General features: G+C 41.3%; 1 protein-coding gene across 1 annotated transcript in view; it reads left to right on the top strand.

Moving 5' to 3' along the window:
- Positions 1 to 469: 469 nt before the first annotated feature.
- The window catches only part of hs3st1l1 (heparan sulfate (glucosamine) 3-O-sulfotransferase 1-like1), a 145130-nt gene continuing 124377 nt past the window's right edge, over positions 470 to 21222 (top strand). The window contains exon 1 of the mRNA XM_078565273.1: positions 470 to 775. The gene's annotated coding sequence lies outside the window, so the exon portion shown is untranslated. The remainder of the gene's footprint in view (positions 776 to 21222) is intronic.

Raw genomic sequence — 21222 nt, 5'->3', positions numbered from 1 at the left:
AGAACTCCAGTAATCGTGTGTGCACTTTGTGCCCAGATTGCCAATTATGTTCGAGGTGGAAATTCCACTCCTGGGTATTTAATACACTTATTAAAAAAAATGTTTTTTTTTAAGTTAATTCATAATGGAATTTGTGTAGCAATCTATATTTTATAATAAATTCTGTACAGACATTCAAGTATTGCTTGAGAAAGAATAATTCATTGGGTTTCTGTGATACATATTCTTGTTTACCAAGGCTTGAACAAATTAATTGTTAACAGCAAGGCAGAATAATATTGTGTTACCAGGATATCAGTGAGTAACCAACACCATAAAAATAACTACATCTCTCAGTAGGTTCTCACACAGAAACCAGTGTTTGAATCGCTGTTGTCACCTGACAAAACTCCTCCCAGTGCATAATGTGAAGCTGAGCCTGTGCTCGTGGTTCCTCTGCCAGGGTTTTATTAGCTTGCCGTTCATGAAGTGACAAGCATTCCAGCTCGGAAGCAGAAGGGGAAATGCAAGCTGCTTTTAGCTCAGAAAGCGATGCAGCTTAACCGAGTTCCACTTTATTATGTATCTCTTGCTGGATCACTTGTACGGTCACTGGAAATGATTAATTGATAATGAAGTGGTTGATGTTGTTATTTGGAACAGACAGTGCCATAAGCTGCTCATTGCAGTGAAAGTGAATGGTATTAAAGCTGGGGAGTGCACTACACCTGAATCCTTTCGGCATTTGGGGGATGCTGAAGGACCAATCGCCTCACACCTAATTGCTCACTTCAAGGTAAAAACACATAAAGCTATGTTATATCTTATAACTTAGAATGCAGAGCATTGGAATGGAGTTGAAAATACAGCTAATTAAACAGAATAAACTCCTGTTTTCATTTAAAGCCTCTGTATACTCCTTTTGTGTTATAGCATTGTATCAGGATATCATTCTTATTTTCTTTAAGATTCAAGTTTTAATAGTCTGCATGTATGCTTTTAAATTTACATGTGTGCATTGCATAAATGTGTTAAATATAAACTGAAACATGAGCAGTATTTGATATGATAAAACATAGAGATGGAATTTAACATTGAATAATCCATGGTCTTAGAGGTTACTAGTTAAAGGTTTCAACGCGAGCTTTTTGTTTTATAAGTTTTCGATCAAGTCATGCAATATTCTAAAATTAGATTTAACCTGAATTCTGCATTATAGAAATTAGTGTGTTAATAAAACACACAGGGGTGGAAAGCCGTCTCGGCCAGTGACAAACGGGTGGCATCGGATTGACCGCCCGTTTTGCAAAGCGCCTGATACTTAATTCCGTTGCAGTCAATGGAACTGAACACCAGCTGCTGTGTATATAACAGACCACCTGTTTTGCATATACCACCCGAGATGAATTTCGACCCCATCGTTTTGATAAGCTTTGTATTGTAATCTTTAACCCAGGTATTTCATGAACAAAACACTGGGAGCTTGAATGAAAACTGAGAGTATAAATAAACACTATCTGGAGGAAATTAGCTATAATTTACACTATAATATACAAGCACGTCTGGCTTGCACGTGATTTTTCATCAACTTTACGCATTAGAAAGGCATACTGCTCTTCGAAGGAGAATTAATTGCTTACACTGATGAGGTCCATATGTTTTCCCGGAAAAAAAAGGCACCAGAGAAATACAAGCAGTTTTTAGAGATTAGTTGTCTGAAATGTATAGGACACCAAGACCTAGAGCCATGCACATCACAAGGGTTTAACTAGCTGCTGCTTTATGATTCGAGTTCAGCCTTTGAGTTCAGGTAAATTGGATCATCAAGCCCTCTGTTTCAATATGTAGCTTCCTTTGACTGAATGCCTGTGAAGTTGAAAGATTCAAAATTTGACAAGTACAATGGCGAATGAATCAAATGAGAGAAAGGCCATTATTTTCATACTCTGCTGCTCTGACTGTACTGCTACGACTTTCTGTGATGAATGATGTAAAATTAAAGTTAAATATCTTGATTGAATCTAATAAGCCTTTTAAGCAGGTGCTGAAAACAGACTGTGACCTGATTAATGCCCTGTGAGATAATTTATTCAGTCAGTGACCTCCTGGAAGTTACAGAACATTTTTTGGACCCCCCAGCCGTCATTTCATTCATGCTGTGCCTGTACCTGGTCAGCCTTTTCAATTTGTAGTGAAAGTACCTCCAGAAAACCTTTTGTTATATTTCTTTAAGGAATATAGTATTTCATTAATGAGGCAGATGCATCAAAGCAAATAGGCAACAGCTCCTGAAGCAGGAAGAGGAAACAAGTTTTAATTTTAGTCCTATGAGAGCTGGTAGCAATTATTTCAGTACAAAAACTTGGGCTTAATGTTGAGCTGTTCAGTGATTTAATTTACCACGTTTTGATTTTTTTTAAAAATTGGTAATTCTTTGAATTGGCAATTTATGTTTGGAAAATGAATTGAGAATTCTCCAAATTTACTTTGTTTATTTTATACCATGTTCATAATACAGATTTTATTACATATCTGTAACATTGCTATCTGTTACATTACAGGTTACTGTAGCTGGAGGCTGCCAATGCAAACACATGCACATATATAAAGATATATTCCATGATTTTCCGATCTTGCCAATGGCCACTCTCCAAATTTTCCTGTCCTGCCTACAATGATATCTGCTGCATGAGGGGTGGAAAAATCCTACCCATAGTATATAGTTTTACACTTTGGGAATTTGTCAATGAAGGTGCTTTGGGGTCTAATTCGAGGAGATGGTGGCATAGTGGTAATGTCACTGGACTACTAATCCAGACACCCAGGGTAATGCTGTGGGGACATGGGTTCAACTCCTACCATGGCAGCTGGTGGAATTTCAATTCAATTCAATTCAAGCTCTCAGTAATGGTCACCATGGGCGGGTTTCTCTGGCCCCGCTGTGGCGGGTTTCCCCCGCGTCAGATGCGACGAGCCAGGCAAAAGTCTATTGACTTTGGCAGTACTGGCGAATGCCGCCAGTGGCCGAGACCAGATAATCCCACCCCATGAAACTATGTGATTGTCGTAAAAACCCATCTGGCTCAATAATGTCCTTTTGGGGAAGGAAATCTGTCATCCTTACTTGGTCTGGCCACATATTACTCCAGATCAACAGTCATGTGGTTGCCTCGTAACTGCCCTCTGAAACAGCCTAGCAAGCCACTCGGTTCAAGGGCAATTAGGAATGGACTACAAATGCTGGCCATCCCATGAAAGGATAAATATAAAAGTAATGTTATATTTAAATATATATCAGTAAGGCACTAAAGCTTTATTCATCCCAGGGTTATGGCCTTTTATACTTTAAAGCCCCTTGAGGTCATGTCACGTGTCAAGTTTATAGATGGCACCAAATTAGAAGGAGAAGCCAAGTTAGATGAAGCAGTTAAGTCATACATAGGAATTCAAGAATAACTGTAAATAGGTTAAATTGCGCAGTTTAATAAAGATGGGAGTCATAATTACTTGCACATTGGAAGGAAACTAAGAATGATGTTGAAAGCATTCTTGACATGTGAGTTGATTTCATATTTACAGTGTCAAGCTTCTTTGGAGCGGCAATTAATAAAACGGACTGAATGCTGAGCTATATATTGCTAAAGCAGAAGCAGAGAAGGCTGAGGGCGGACCTGATAGAGATATACAAAATTATGAGGAGCATAGATAGAGTAGATAGGAAGAAACTTTTCCCCTTAGCAAATGTGTCAATAACCAGGGGGCATAGAGTTAAGGTAAGGGGCAGGAGGTTTAGAGGGGATTTGAAGAAAAGGTTTTTCACGCAGAGGGTGGTGAGAATCTGGAACTCACTGCCTGAGGGGGTGATAGAGACAGGAACCCTCACAACATTTAAGAAGTATTTAAATGAGCACTTGAAACGCCATAGTATACAGGGCTAGGGGCCAAGTGCTGGAAAATGGGATTAGAATTGATAGGTGTTTGATGGCCAGGATGGACATGATTGGCCAAAGGGCCTATTCCTGTGCTGTAAAAATTCTACGGGCAGGTTTTTCCGGTCGGCGAGCAGGGGCGGGGTCCACTCACTGACGTGTAAAATGACGCAGGGATACATTGGGCGTGGGTCCCGACGTCGCCCTGCGTCATTTAGATTTTCAGGCTGCATGCCTGCCGAACTGTCAGCGGCCTGTTAATGTCACATGAAAGGACATGGCAGGGAAATTTGTTTATTACCTGAAATTCAACTTTTACATTGGAGCCGATCTCCCTGAGGCAGCACTTTGCCTCCCATCTGAGGGAATCTCCCACCCCCCCGCCCGCACAGGGAGTGCATAGCCCCCAATTGGAACGCCGATCACCCGCCCGCTCCCGCACTCTTTCCCACCCCCCACGGACGGTGGGAAATGTTGGCCTATGACTCTAATATGATAGCCTGTCATATTGAAACTGTACCATACATTGCTTAGTACAGTGTCGCTTTTGGTCACCTAAATGCAAGAGAAATATGTTAGCCCTGGAACAGATAAGAGACATGAGCTTAATGAAATGATTGAGTTATGTTGGTAGGCTGGACAAATTGGTGTTCTTTAGCCTTGAAACATGGAAACTGGGTAAAATTCCACTGAGGTATACAATATATACCAAACAGTACAGGAGAGTTCATCAAGAATATTACTTGAAGGTAAAATATGATTGTATGGCACAGGTTCAAAGTTTGAGATTGATGTCTGGAAGAATTTCTTCATAGAATGAATAATCAACAATTGGGAACAGATTTCCAGGAAGTGTATTGGAGCCATTCAACTGTTGAAATGGTGTACTGTGGTTTTAGCATTCTAACCGAAAGAGCCAGTGTGGATGAATGGTCTTTCACATCTGTATTAATCTTATGAACATTCTTGAAATTGACTGAACTGAAACATCATCACCTCCTCCACACACATTTTTAGTGAGAACTGTCCTGGCTCAATTTATGGTTTAGAATCAAATGACCCACCTGACACGAGCTGATTTTCAATTTGCACTCGTAGATTTCGGTGGTGTTACTGAAGGAGGTATATTACTCAGCTCTGCCCAATGCTGCTGATGGCCAATGCTTAGTGTACCATCATGAAAAGAGACAGGCTGAGATGCTGAAATTATATTTAACACTGTCAGTACAATATTACATGATATAGTTGTCCCTTTGGCATCATCTATAAAGAGAAATAAAATTTCTGTGCGGAGGCGATTTTAATTTTGTTTGCCTGGCAGAAAGAGGACGGTAGCTGAGTTAAAATGGAGGCGTTGGACTTACTGACCATTCACTGCCCAACCAACATTTTTCCAGGGTCTTCTGCTGGGGTGAACAAGGCACCAACCTGAATCAGGCAGGAGCGTCATTAATCTCCAGGGTCACGCAGTGTACACAGGACCCTGTGCCATTTTAACTGCCCACTTGATAGAGTGACTGCCATGGATGCCTCCCTCAATAAAACATGATGGAGCAGCAGAGGAGACCTGGAAAGGTAGGTGTTGGAGTTATTTGAGTGGAGCTAGGAGGAGCACTGGGCTACACAAAAATAGTGTGGCAACAGCTGCCCTCGGCATCCCAATTTCCCCAATCACACATGATCAAGAATCCACCATGCTACCCCCCCTCCCCCAGCCCCAGCCTAATCCCACTTTCCAGCTCTTGGTTCAAATCCTTTTAGGTGCAGCACTTCAACTGCTTATCCAAGTACTTTTTAAAGTACTTATGTAATTGTCTCTCTGCTTCATCTCTCCCACTGTAATTCTATGTGTTTCCTCTCTGTTTCCTATTTACCTTATACTCTCTTAGTGTCCTTGCTACTCTGGTCCTTTGTGTGTGTCTCTCAGATATTCCCTTGTTTGTTTTATTTTCTCATTTCTTCTTTCTGACTCATTCATTAATTTCCTATCTCTCTTTCCTACCGTTTCGCCCAATAATTTATTTGCTTTGTCTCTGATTCTTTTTGCCTGTTCATTATCACTTTCTTGATCTCTTTCTCTTACTGTCTTTCTTTCTCATTGCATTCTACTTAGTTTCTCCATATTCTGCTTGGTTCTGTCTAGCTCCTTGTTCTATCCTGATTAACGGACGATTTTCGATTCTGAGAAGTCCAATTCCCACCTGTGGGCATCTCAGTTACCCCACTGATGTCCAATATTCACCAGATGTAATTTTCAGGCAAACTTGTAAATGGGTGAGCAGTACACCTGCTTGTATCTGGCAGGAGGCTTCTTCAATATGCAAATCTGGGTCATACACTGGCCGCAGAACTCTGACTGCAATTTTCAGGTATAAATTGGCAGAGGCTATGTGGAATATGTTCTGCCAATTTCTACCAGGAATTGAGCTGCTTAATAAATAGTTTTTAAGGACTGTTGCCGCTCAGAAAACAGCCAAGGACATTTAAAATTCTGAGCTCTGTTTGGGCAGTGGGCTAACTCTACTGACTTCATGCCTGAGTCAGGCAGAAGTTGAAGACCTTGTTGTCTGGCACCCAATCATGTCATGTGTATTGGGCAGAATCTGGAAGGAAACGGCAGAGTTCAGGCCTGGGCATGGTGTATTCTGGACCTGGAAGGGAACAGTAGAGTCCAGGCCCAGAAGGAAGCAGGGATGCTTGGGATCTGAGGACATCCTAAAACCAAAATGTGGACACATCGGTAAATAAGTGAGATTTTAGAAGGAGGGTTGGATATTCCACTGTAGCTGCATCAATATTGCTAAATGGGATTTACGTGTCCATGTTACACAGGTTGGAGAAAGTTATTGGGGATAGCTTTGAGTTACTACAAAGACCCAAATTGGGGATGGTGAATTGGCATCTCATTTTACATCACTCTTGATTTGTTCTTTTCATTAAAGTCAATAGGAGATATATAAAACCATTGATTTGTTATTTCCCATTTTGCTCTATCACACAAAATAAAAATAATCCCCATTGTGGGATAGGATGAGTATGTTTTGTGCTTTTGTTTAGTGTGGTTGATTTTTATGTGCTTATTATATTACACATTTATTTTTAAGGTATACAGTGAAATGACTAAAGGTAACTCACATAGCTGCTGAAGCGATAGCAGAGATGATTAGTCTTCTCTTACAAATGGGATTGTTTTTTAAAGGCATTGGAATAAATGTTTGATTTATCTCGATTTAGCTCAAGTTTCTCTCTAAAAAAGCATGGTGTGTGCCCTATGGATCTTTTGGATGTGTTGGAAGTGTGCCAGATGGAAAACTTTCGTTTACGCAGATTTTACGTATGGGAATCCGAGAGGTCATTTCTCTGTCTTCCTTTCGGCTTCCTGCCTCACCCCAAGTGTAGACAACAGTGAAAGAAAAATGATGCAATTTTCTACACCAGAATTCAGTGGCCTGTGAATTTGCTTTGCATGTACAGAATGCATGAGGTCGTGCAATGTAGCAGCAAGAAATATCTCACCATAATAATAAGGGAGCAGACAAAAGGTTTTGAATCACTGTTGTATGTCATTGTGACACATTGATGAAAGCATGCAGACACCCAGCTGCGTGCCTGTGGTCTCAGTAATGGCCTTCAAGTGATTTTTGCAGGGTTTGGGTCAGCTTGTCGAGCACCCAAAGATAAAGGTGAATCCAATTGATTCGTTTTGTACTTGCACTGAAATAAATGTTTGACTTTCTCACATGATTCCACACCTGTCCTATTCATTAGTGATTCTGCATACTGATCAACACAATATGAGAATAAACATTCATTAGCTTTCTTTTAGAGCGTGCGTCTTTCAAGGAGAAAGAAAGAACAAAGGGAGCATGGATATAAATATCCAAATTGGTATGGTCAGATATTCTCCAATCTGTGAATGACAACAGATTTAGATAATTCATAATGAAATGGCAGCTAGGGTCTGGTTTGTACAATATGGCTTTTAATCTTTCTTTAATAGAGCCAAATCCACTCTGGATTGTGATAGAAAAGGAAGAATATAAAATGATATGCAGAAAAGGCAGGAAGATAGGGTCACAATGGATAGCTCCTGTTGAAGCAAAGACAGTGGGTGTAATTGTAACTTGCAGTGATGGAGTAAAATGGATGATATCAGATTAGATGTGAGCCATACATCTTGTCCAATTTTTCTTTCTGCTTACTTTATAATTCCTGTATATCAAGCTAACGTTTGGTGGATCCACCCTTTGGAGTCTCCACCCTTAACATCAAAACACAAGCTAGTGCAACTCTAACTGATGCCTGCATTGTTTATTCATAATAATGACAATAAGTCCAACTCCTTCCACACAAATCATGGGAGATATGGCCATAGCCGAACATCTGGAATTAGGCAATCTAGAGCTTTTACTACATGGCCGCAGAACCCAGACTTAACTCTCATGCACATGTGTTGGAATGGGGACAAAAACTAATAAATCCTTCCCAGTGACCCACGAAATGTGATGAGCCAATCATACAAGATTCTAAAATCTTTTGTGATCATCTTTCCAGATCCAGCTGAATCCTGAGCATCACCATCAAATTATTTCAACCTCCAACTAATGTTCTGTTCACAGGATGTACAAGACAGTCTTTACCAACAAGCCTCAAAGTACCAATGTGTTCTCTAAGACAAAGCTAAGCATCAACTCCACATAATATATCAATGCATTCTTGTAGAAAAACATTCAAATCCCTGCACAAAACAAATGAAAATATAGTTTTCTTCAGTTAGTAAGAAAGCTTACATAATAAAATACATTAGAAAGTTATTTCAAACTTATATTAAAGGTGACAGGGCAGGTGGAGAGTGCAGCTAATAATGCATATAGCATTCTGGGCTTTATTAATAGGGGCACAGAGTATTAGTGTATGGAGAAGTGCAATGCTGAAATTGTATAGGACACTAATTAGACCTCAGCCGGAGTATTGTGTACAGTTCTGGGTGCCACACTTTAGGAAAAGAAGGGGAACACATTGGAGAGAGTGCAGAAGAGATTTACAGAAATTGTTCCAGAAATGGGAAACTTCAGTTATGAAGATAGATTGGAGAGGTCGGGTCTGTTCTCCTTGGAGAGGAGAAGGCTGGGAGGAGATTTGGTAGAGGTATTCAAAATCACAAGGGGGCTGGACAGAATAGATATGGGAAACTGTCCCCGCTCATAAAAGGATCGAGAATGAGAGGGCACAGATTTAAAGTGATTTGCAAAAGAAAAACTTGTTCACAAAGTGAGTGGTTCGGGTCTGGAATGCACTGCCTGGAAGTGTGGTGGAGGCAGGTTCAATCGAGGCATTCAAGAGAGCATTAGATGGTTATTTAAATAGAAATAATGTGCAGGGTTATGGGGGGAAAAAAGCAGGAAAATAGCACTAAATGCTGGCCTAGCCAGCGATGCCCATAATCCCATGAATGAGTAAAAAACACTGAGTCATCATGTTCACCCAGACAGCTGGTGCAGACACGATGGACTGAATGGCCTCCTGCACCGTAATGATTCTGTGATATTTAATGGGCAATTGTCATCATAAGTACAGTTAATAATACAACCAATAAAATTATTATTTACTTTTAAATTCCTTTTTTTTTCCCACCCACATCTGTGCTTTCTTAAAATAAAAGCAGTGAGCACTGGTGTGATCATCGTGGGACCTCATTGGGAGAATTTACTGTGATTGTACACCATTTAAAATCAGTTATAAACAGGGTGATTCAGCAATTTTGTCATTTCAGCTATCTGTGCTAATGAACTCCTTCCCGTTGTCTGAGTCACTAACATCGACCAGCCAGTTCCCTTGATGATCTATTAAAAATAGATCAAGAGCAATTAACTGAAAAAAATGCAATGATGTTAAGTCAATAATAATTATTTTGAAGCTTTTTGTTAAATTGTAGTCGTCATCCTTTTCTCTTTGAAGACTACTTAAGAAAAAAGTTGAGTGTGAGTCATTTGTCACACTTTGACAATCGTTTAATATGATCATTCATGCTAAGCCATTATTTTTAGATCTCTATTGTTTTTGATGGTGCAAAATTTCCATTTGATCCATAGTTCGTCACTTGGTCTCCCAGAGCTATGCACTGACGTGCCAAGCAAAAGAATTTTTTTTTTCTCCTGTGCACCTGCTAACTACATCTGTATTAAGCTGGCCTCTTTCACAGCTTTCTTGATGTCTTCGCCTTTTGGTTTTATTTGGTGCCTTTTGCAATAGTACAGTTGAGATCAGTGGCTCTGACTGCAACACTCCATGGTGCCACTCTTTGGGATTGCAATGATCCACCTGTTCATATATTTTATAACCAAATTTTAAATGGGGCTTGCCTATAGCAAGGTCAGATATCTGCAAGTATCTTTTCTGCAAACATCTCTATATAAGACTTTATTGTGTAAAAAGAAAGACCCTGATATAATCAAATTCCTCTCAATTCCTAATACAATATACATGAGAAGTTTATTTTAGTACTTGCATAATATTGAAATACCTACAACTGCAGTAGGCAGCTCTAATTATTATCAACATTCTGCATGTAACAGTATTCTCCTTGCCTTTATGAAGAGTCTAAGCACTGCATTTTACTTGCCCCTAAAGTTTATCCAATGATGTGGCACCAATCTCTGTCATAGATTTTCATGGATTAAGTCAAGCTTGCCATCTGTAAGGACCACTGGCTAATCCACGTAAAATCATAGCATGGTTTCGGCCGAGCCCATTGTCTACCCCTCCTGAAGCAGCAGTTCACCTAGTACCACTCCCTGCCTTTACCCCATAGCCCTGCAAATCTTCCCTTTTCAGATCATGATCCAAATTCCTTTTGAAAGCCTCATTTGACCCTGCCTCCACCACATTCATCTATAATGAGAGGCTGAGTAAATTGGACTTATCCTCTCTCTGGAGTTTAGAAGAATGAGAGACGATCTCATTGAAACCTACAAAACTCTGATGGGGGTCTGAAAGGGTAGATGCTGAGAGATTGTTTCAATGGATGGGGAATCTAAAACACAGGGTTAAGGGCCAATCACTTAGGACTGAGGTAAGGAGAAATGGCTTCATTCAAAGGGTTGTGAACCTTTGGAATTCTCTACCAAAGAGGGTTTTGAATGCTCCATCGTTGAATACATTTAAGGTTGGCATAGACAGATTTTTGGTCTCTCAGGGAATTAAGGGATATGGGAGTGGATGGGAAAACAGAGTTCAAGCCTAAGGTCAGCCATGATCGTGTTGAATGGTGGAGCAAGCTTAACGCGCCATGTGGTCTACTCCAACTCCTATTTCTTGTGTTCACTCTCAGGCAGTGCACTCCAGGTCCTAATCACTCGCTGTGTGAAAAAATATTTCCTCGTGTCACCGTTTCTTTTGCCAATTATCTTAAATCTGTGCCCTCTAGTTCTCAATCCTTGCACCAAAGGGAACAATTTATCCTTATCTACTCTGTCCAGAACCCTCATAATTTTGAATACCTCTATCAAATCTCTTCTCTACCTTCTCTTCTCCAAGATGAACATTCCCAATGTCTTCAATCTACACATATTAGAAGTTCCTCATTCCTGGAATCATTCTTATGAATTTTTTCTGCACCATCTCTAATGCCTTCACATCCTCCCTAAAGTGTGGTGCCCAGAACTGGACACAATCCTCCAGATGAGACCAAACCAGCATTTTATACAGGTTTGACAAAACTTCCTTGCTTTTGTACTCTATGCTCCTATTGATAAAGCCCAGGATGCTGTATGATTTATTAACAGCTTTCTCAACCTGTCCTGCCAGTACTTCCAATGATTTATGCATATATATACACCCAGGTCCTTCTGCTCCTCCACCCTCTTTAGAATTGTACCATTTATTTTATATTCTTCCTACCAAAATTAATCACTTGACACTTCTCTGCATTGAATTTCATCTCCCACTTGTCCACCCATTCCACCAACCTGTCTATGACCTTTTGAAGTCCTATACTACCCTCCTCATGGTTTACTACACCTCCAAGTTTTGTATCATACACCAGTTTTTAAATTATGCCCTGTATACCAAGGAACTCCACTATAAACCTTCCTCCAGTCTGAAAAATAGCTGATCACCACTACTCTTTGTTTCCTGTCACTCAGCCACTTTTGTATTCCTATTGCTACTGTCCCTTTTATTTCACTTACAAGTCTGTTGTACGGCACTTTATCAAATGCCTTCTGGAAGTCCATGTACACTACATTAGCATTACCCTCATCGACCCTCTCTGTCACCTTATCAAAAACTTAAGCAAATTAATTAAACACGATTTTCCCTGAACAAATTCATTCTGGCTTTCCTTATTTAATGCGCATTTGGCTAAGTGACTATTAACTTTGTCTTGAATTATTGCTTCTAAACGTTCCCCCACCCCGAGGATAAACTGAGTGACCTCTAGTTCCTGGGCTTTTCTTTATGCCCTTTTTTGAACAAGGATGTAATATTTGAAATTCTCCAGTCCTCTTCTGCCACTCCTGAGTCTAAGCAAGATTGGAAAATCATGGCCAGTGCCTCCGCAGTTTCTACTCTTACTTCCCTCAGTATTCTTGGATGCACCTCATCCGGCCCTGGTGCCTTAGCAACTTTAAGTACAGACAGTCCATCCAAGACCACCTCCTTGCCAATTTTAAGTCCTTCAAATACCTGAACTACTTCCTCTTTCATCATGATTTGGGCAGCACCTTTGTCCTTGATAAAGACAGATGCAAAGAATTCATTTATTACCTATTATTGGATAATAGATATCAGATTGGATATGCCCCCTGTCTTCAGGCATAAATCGTCTTCTCTGCTCATAATTGGCTCCACTCCTCTTACCATCCTTTTACTATTTATATGCCTTTTTGAAGACTTTTGGATTCCCTTTTATGTTTGTTGCCAGTCTCTTCCCATAAGCTCTCTTTGCTTCTCTTATTTGCTTTTTCAATTCCCCTCTGAACCTTCTATATTCAGTCTGGTTCTCAGTTGTATTATACAGCTGACATTTGTCATAAGCACACTTTCTCTAATCATCATAATCGCTTTCACCATCCAGAAAGCTCTGGATTTGTTTGGCCTACCTTTCCCCTCCAAGGGATTATACCTTGACTGCATTCGAACTATCTTTTCTTTGTTAAGTTACAGTTTTGTCTGCTAATCTTTGATTCCTATTTATCTGGGCCAGGTTCATTCTTACCCTTTTGAAGTTGGCTTTTACTAAGTTAATTATTTTTGTTCTGGTTTTCTCCTTGTCCTTTTTCCATAGCCAACATAAACCTTTTGATACAACGATCACTGTCCCCTAAATGTTCCCCAACTGACACTTGATCAACTGGTCCACCTCATTCCTGAGAATCAGGTCCAGCAATATCTCCTTTCTCATTGGATTGGAAACACACTGATGTAGAAAATTCTCCTGGAACTTCTCTAGGAACTTCTGCCCCTCTCTGTCCTTTACAGTACTACTATCCCAGTCTATATTTGGATAATTAAAGTCCCACATTATAACTGCTCTATAATTCTTGCCCTTCTTTGTAATTTTCTTGCAAATTTGTTCCTCAACATCTTTCCCACTAGTTGGTGATCTATAGACTACACTGAGCAATGTAATTGCACTTTTTTTGTTCTTTAGCTGTAGCCAGGTAGATTCTGTTTTTGACCACTCTGGGACATCCTCTCTCTACAGCACTTCAATGTTTTCCTTAATTAATACTTCCACCTTTCCTCCTTTCCTATCTTTCTTAAACATCTTGTATCCAGGAATAATACCCTGTCCTGCCATTTTTTTGAGTCAGGTCTCTGAAATCATCTTTCACATGACTATCTGCAATTCACCAATCTTATTCACCACAATCTGCATGTTCACATGCATGCACTGTAACTCTAATTTAGACTTTATTACTTTCCCTCCTTTACACTAAACGGGCCTAATATTTCCTACTCTAGTACTATCTGTCTCCCCCAATATTCTTTGCACCATGGTATTCCTTTCTGGTACTACATCCTGGTCCCCACACCCCTGCCAAGTCAGTTTAAACCCTGCCAAATAGCGCTAGCCAATTGCCCTGCTAGGAAATTGGTCCCATTGTCTAGCCTGTACAAGTCCCATCTCTCCTCGAACTGATCCCAATGTCCCAAAAATCTAAGGCCCTCCCTCCTGCACCATCTCTCCAGCCATGGATTCATCTGCTCTATCCTCCTATTTCTATGCTCACTTGCGTGTAGTACTGGGAGTAATCTGGAGCTTACCACTTTTGAGGTCCTGCTTGCTAATTTCCTACTTATATCTCTAAATTCTGACGGGGACCACATCCTTCTTTCTATGTATGTCGTTGGTGCTGACGTGGACCATGACCACTGGCTTTTGATCCTTCGCCACCCCCCCCCCCTCCCCCCACCCCACCCCACCCCTCTCATGGTGCTCTGCAGCTATTCAGTGACATCCTTGACCCTGGCACCAGGAAGGCAATATAGCATCCTAAATTCCCTGTGGATGTGTGATGGGTTTGTGAGTGTGGGAGTTGAGAGTGATGAGGTGGTTGACTTACCCTCGCAGAACGGATGAGGCCATTCATCCTCCTCCAGCACTGGATGGCTGGCCTCCCCTGTGCTCCATTGGCACTGACCGCCACTGCCACTGCCCCCCAGGCTGGACTGGTGACTCTGGAGGACCTCCTGTGGCCAGAGCGAGGATAGAGGACATCGTGGCGGCCTTCCACTGCGTCCAGCAGGCACCCCAAAATTTGGGGGCTGCCGTCTTCTTTGCTTATGGGGCTGCCTGTCGCATGGAGCAGTCCTGGTCTGTAGACATGAAGTAGGCTGCGCTCTGGGGTGCTTTAAATGTGGCACCCGGAGTGAGAAAGGGCTGAGGTCACAGCCTGGCGGGCAAATCCAAGCCCACCCTGCCAGCGATCAGGAGTGTTTCCCGTGTATGTATTATTAATGAGGCTAAGGAATGGGACGATGCAGCGCAAAAACTCGCCATTGCAGCCGGCAGGTAAAATATCCTTTTTTTCCCTGAGTGCACCTGCACTTTGTGCAAATCTGAGATGATTCCACCCCACGGTTTTGCCTACTTTGCTCAGGAAAATAATAACACTTTTCAAGTACCTTGTTCCTATTTCGATTTTCTTCATCTTTATTTTGATGTGGTAAACTGAGATGATAGAGTTTTGATTCTTTTCCGGTTCAGTTGGTCTCTGTTAGCTCAGACAGGGTTGAACGTGCAAACAAATTCAGTTCATCCATCTCAACAATGAAGAGAAACTCCAGGCACTACAACTGTGACTACATTTCCAAAGCACTTCATTGATGGTAAAACACTTTGGAACTTCCTGAGGTTGTGAGAGGTGCTGTATAAATGCAAGACTTTCTTTCCTTTTGTAGGTTCTTAAGTAAAGTCAGATACAATTAACTTGCATGATTCAAGTCAGAATATTATTCTGCCACGATATGAGTTTTGGTTACCAGATAATTTATGATGTGTACTATCACATGCCAGAGAAGTGCACTGATTAAATCAAAACTCTTCATATGGTTCAATTATGATTGTAAAATGTAACAATTACATACATTTGGGTTCTGTTATTTTTCATTTCATCTAACATGATAGCTTCTATCAAATGTGAAACAAAAAATAGGCACTGGCAACTTATGTGAAAAAGGAAATGTTGATACAGACATGCTCACTATTTCAAAAATTAAGGATCACCAACATAGAAAATATAATTTAACGGAAATACCTCAGTCTGACTTTGTATTCACTACACCTGCAAATAGGGAGCTTTATTTGTTTCACTCCCTTGGTGCAAATATAAACGATCAGGGCTTCGACTAAATTTCTGTCAAGGCCTAAGTTTCTAGCACCTCTGCTTTCACTTCCTGGTTTGGTATGAAGGATGATGGGAAGAATTTTTTCATATCAATGAAAATATATGATGCAAATCATTGGAAGAAGAATATGAATAAGGTATTAGGAACGTACAGTTAAATATTAATGCCATAATATTCTGAGCACAGGAGGAAAATTTAGGGCCTTCAACAGTAGATTTACACTAACAGTAGGGCCTCATTTCATTTAAAACTCAGGCACTGTTTCGAAAGCTTTGAGCTCCAGGGACCGATCCCTTCCATTCCCATTGCTTGAATATCTGGAAGGATCAATTTGAAATTCTTCTCTCTGAATTGGTCAAAGGTGCAAGGAAACTTCCAGCTAGTAAGGTCGTTTCAGGGCTCCTTCCAGAGAGCTTTTAATTTTCTGTGAGACTGTCCATACTGGAACTGAATGCCATCATAGTCCAATTCATTATAGATTGGCAAAGTAATCAGACATGTAACTGGACTGAACCAACACTTTGCTAATTACCAGCCTAACATTCTTATTGCTGCTAATTTTTAGAAAACTGTAGATCTAAGTGAAAATGGATGTAATGTCAAAAGAAAGAGCCATCAGATTAAAGTGATCACTGCTCTGAGGATGCTTACCTCTCCAAGAAAGGCCAAAAAGGGAGAAATAAATTCAGTTTTTTATGGTTATAGCAATTACCTCACACTACATTCTGCAGCTGCGATTAATATTGATATTCTTTCCCGAGGACAGTAAAAATAAATGGGGAAAAAAAACTTCCATTTATGAACGCATGGATTGGACTGGGAAAGATCTCTGTGCACCAATCGGATCTCTATTTATATGGCTCCATTTCATGTCTGAGAAACTCTTCAAAATGTTTCACAGGAGTTATATTTTTGAAGTGCAGTTACATAGGCAGATGCAGCAGCCAATTTACACGCAGCCGGGTGACACTTAAGATGAATGACTTGACTGAAGGTATGGTTGCTAAATTTGCTGATGACACAAAGATAGGTAGGAAAGTAAGTTGTGAAGAGGACATAAGGAGGCTACAAAGGGACATAGGTTAAGTGAGTCGGCAAAGATCCGGCAAATGGAGTATAATGTGGACAAATGTGAATTGACCGTTTTGGCAGGAAGAATAAATAAGAAGCATATTACCTAGATGGTGGGAGATTGCAAAGCTCTGAGATGCAGAGGGATCTGGGTATCCTAGTGCATATCTCACAAAAGGTTAGTTTGCAGGTACATCAAGTAATTAAGGAAGCTAATAGAATGTTATCATTTATTGCATGGGGAATTGAATATAAAAGTAGGGAGGTCATGTTTCAGTTGTACAGAACATTGGTGAGACCAGATCTGGAGTACTGTGTGCAGTATTGGTCTCCTTATTTAAGGAGGGATGTTAGCGTGTTAGAAGCAGTTTAGAGAAGGTTTACTAGACTAATACCAGGAATGGGAAGGTTGTCTTATGAGGAAAGGCTGAATAGGCTAGGCTTGTGTCTGCTGGAGTTTGGAAGAGTAAGAGGCGATTTGATTGAAACCTACAAGATCCTGAGGGGTCTTGACAGGGTGGATGTGGAAAGGATCTTTCCTTTTGTGGGAGCATCTAGAACTAGGGGTGACTGTTTGTTTAAAAATAAGGGGTCACTCACTGAAGAGAGATGAGGAGAAATGTTTTCCCTCAGAGGATAATCAGTCTTTGGAACTCCCTTCTTCGAAAGGCAGTGGAAGCAGAGTCTTTAAATATTTTTAAGGCAGAGGTAGATAGATTCTTGATAAACAATGGGGTGAACTTGTTATTGGGGGTACGCAGGAGATTACAATCAGATCAACCATGATCTTATTGAATGGCAGCGCAGGTTTGAGGGACTGAGTGGCCTACTCCTGCTCCTAATTCAAGTGTTTGTACAACCAATTAATCCATTTTGATAGCTGAGGGAGAAATGTGGGCCAGGGAACGAGCAGAACTCATAGATTTTTTTTGAAAGATCTCATGGAATTTTTATAAACAGGCAGATAGGGCCTTGACTAAATGCTTCATCCAAAGAACAACATCTCCAACAATGGGCGGGCATCCCGACATCACTGTGCGTCATTTAGATTTTCAGTTCAATGGGTGCGCAGCTGAGTTGGCTGTGCGCCCGCTGAACTGTCAAAGGCCTATTAAGGCCACTAACGAAGTAATTAAAGTTAAGAATGTTGCCCGTCTAACCTTAAGGTTGGCGGCAGGCAAAAAGCCCAGGCGGCCTTCGCATTTTTCGTCAAACCTCATCCACGGGCAGGATGAGGTTTCATGAAGGGTTTATTATTTAAATAAAATTTTGTGAAAAAGTTAATGGACATGTCCCAGCTCATGTGACAGTTTCACATGAGGGGACACGTCCTTAAATTTTTTTTTCACCTTTATTAAATATTCCAGAGCTTAAACTGATCTCTGTGCTCTGCACAGGCCTCAGCTCAGGGAATCCTCCCCGCCTGCACAGGGGGCGCACAGCGCTTCCGGGTGTGCGTCACGTTGGACGGGCCTTAATTGGCCCGCCCATGTAAAATGGCAGCACGCACCTGATCGGGGGGGCGCCCATTGGGTTCGCGCCCACCCCCACCCACCCACACACAACACCCCCCCCCCCACCCACCCACACACAACACCCCCCCCCCAACCCCCGATGGGAGGAAACTTTTTCCCTGTAAGATATATTAAAAGTGAATTACTGTCATTTTATTGTTGTGTGTATGTTTTGTGCCCATTCTTATCCCTTCTATGCCATGCTGGTTTTCTATGTTCTCCGCAGATAAATGTTTCCCTAGTTGATGTATAAGCATTAATAGATGGCTGGATAGCCAACTAACATGCGGTTGGAGAGGCAGAAATCCTGGTCCCCGTATCTGTGACTAACCCTGGTGCACCTGCATCAATTATAGGCATTCCTTTTGCTATTATTGCTGTAGGCTCATTGTTTTCAGAGACGAAGGCCCCTAACTAAATCCTGGGCGGAGGTGGTGAGGGGAAACCAAAGGGGAACTGATCACGGCCAGCATCTCTTCCTGGCTGCATTTTAAAAATGTACTTGCTTTTTGATGAGTGGGCTAACACAGCAGGCCTAACACCTGCTGCACTCAGGAGTATCTAATTTGGAAGAGGCGTCCTGAACAGGCCTTAGGCCTGTAACTTAGAGGAACTACATGAGTACAAAAATAAACTGAGGGCTCCTGTGTTTCCCTGCCTTGTGTAGTCCAATTCAGGTATTGCAAAGTAGACCAGCCAATGTTGGGCAACAAAAGCGTCATTTATTTGAAGCTGTTTTATTGATAGTTCAATGGATAAATATGGGTATAAATCTGGAAAGATCCCAGCTGATGTGCTCAGGTTGTCAGGCTAACACTAGAACTGGAGTGTTGCTGGGCTAAGGGAAAAGTCAACCTGCTTATGATTACTGGCCAGTGGGATTGCTATTGGTGCATTGATTTGGTGAAGAGGGAATCTAACCATGATGGTTGACACTCACTCTCAAGGTTTGAAGATGAAGATTAGCCATTAGGTGAGGTGCTGAGATCTCAACTGTTCAATCATTAGTTATTATCTTCTGGAGAAGAAAACAAAATAAATTGTACAAAACGCTTGTGAGATCCCTTGTGGTGTGCTGTGGATAAATGACAATCACTGCATTTTCGAAAATATACAATGGAAGGAATCAGAGAAAAGTACCAAAACCATTACAGGCTTTAGATCACTGAGTTATGATGAACGGTCATAAAAGCTAAATGAATCTCATTGTGAAACAGATTAAGGATGGATATGATCCAAAGTTTTTAATTTAATGAAGGAAATTGATAATGTGGATGTGGAAATTGTGAAAAACAGGGCAGAAGGACACAATAGAGCAAAGAAGTTACAGGCCAAATGTAAAGGGTGAAATATGGAGGGGTAGTACGTTTAGTTTGAAATGATTCCCCTATTTCCTCATAGATTATATTATCTCATGAAGAACTTTGGTAATATTTTTAGAGCAACTATTTATCAGCATGTTGAAGTAAGGACATCTCCCTGATGCCTTTTTTTGACTGTCCCAGCAGTGTCACTGACAGAAGGGAAAAACCAGTAAAACTTGGAAATGAAGGGTACCAGTAAAATTGTCTGAACTGGTTGTGTATACCTTAAAATGGAACTCCAGTATTGCTGGTGCCAGTATTATTGATTTTTACTCTGATTTGAAAATTTGGAACTGGTTTTTCCTTCAAGCCAACCTGAGATCCACTCTGGAAGACAGGCTGGGATTGCAGGATCCCCAGTCAGAAACATGGTTTCCCAGAACCGGGTGGCTCCAGGGTATGTTTCAGACTAATCTGAACTTAATTTACCGGAAAACCACTCTGGGAAATTCCTCATCGCTAGAATCGCCTGGCATGCAAAAAAGAAAATTGAGATAGTTTGAATAAAAACATCAGAATTCCCCTGGGTTGATATTTCCTCTTATAAAGTGAAGCAGTAGTTTGAACAAAATATTCCCAAGGCTTTTTATCTCCCTAGCTTGAAAAATAACTTCTTCATATTTGAAAATTGCTGAATTGCAGAAGGCACTGCCAATTAGGACAGTGAATTTTGACTGCAGGAACGGAATGGGGAACTGGATACATTTTCAATTTAACAAAGAGTGAAGAGACAGGCTCCAATACTAGCCTGGAGGCAGGGAAGCTATTTGGGGTCTGGAAACCAGGGTTTCCCTCACTCCCTTCTGAATTGAATAGCAGGTCCTGACTAACATCTTTGGCTCAGTTGTCGGCCACAGCCAGCCAGGTTAAGAGGATGGCTATTGGGCTGACAGGCCGTCAGCACCAGGCCAAAGATGAGGAGTGGAGAGGAAAGAGGGAGACAGGGATCTGAGGTCTCGGTGGAGAAGATCAGAAGAGCCTGTGGTAGGGGAGATCGGAAGAGTTGGAGGAAATTAGACGAGCCTTGGGCTGGGGTGGGAGATTGGAAGGATCAATGCTGGGAGAGATTTGAAGATTTGGGGAGAAGATTGGAAGTGTCTTGAGGTCGGGAGAGGTTGGAAGAGCCTTGGAGGGAGGAGATCAGAATGGTCAGTGATGGGAGTGACCAGAAGGGGGCGAGATCAGAAGGGCCTAGGAAAGATGGGAAGAGTCAGGAGGAGATGGGAGGACCCTCATGGGGGAGAAGATTAGAAGAATCAGTGCTGGTTGGGATTGGAAGCGATGTGTCTAATCAAAGGAGATGGGTGAAGTAAGTAAACTGGTCCAGCTGTTAATTGAAAGGGCACCTACTTCCTGGATCCAGCAGTCCTTGCGTCTATATAGCTGCCAAGTAAAATTTTAAAAGGTGGTAAAATATGAGTCACAGTTTCATTATAATATTTAAAGGAACAAACAGCCTCCTGTAAGTGGGTTGGTTTCCCATTCCCCATTCCCCTCCCCAACCCCACCCTC

The sequence above is a fragment of the Cetorhinus maximus genome, chromosome 20 (assembly GCF_964194155.1).
Source record: "Cetorhinus maximus chromosome 20, sCetMax3.hap1.1, whole genome shotgun sequence".
NCBI lineage: Eukaryota > Metazoa > Chordata > Chondrichthyes > Lamniformes > Cetorhinidae > Cetorhinus > Cetorhinus maximus.
The sequence above is the reverse complement of the archived record's forward strand: the minus strand, read 5'-3'. Positions and strand labels throughout refer to the sequence as shown.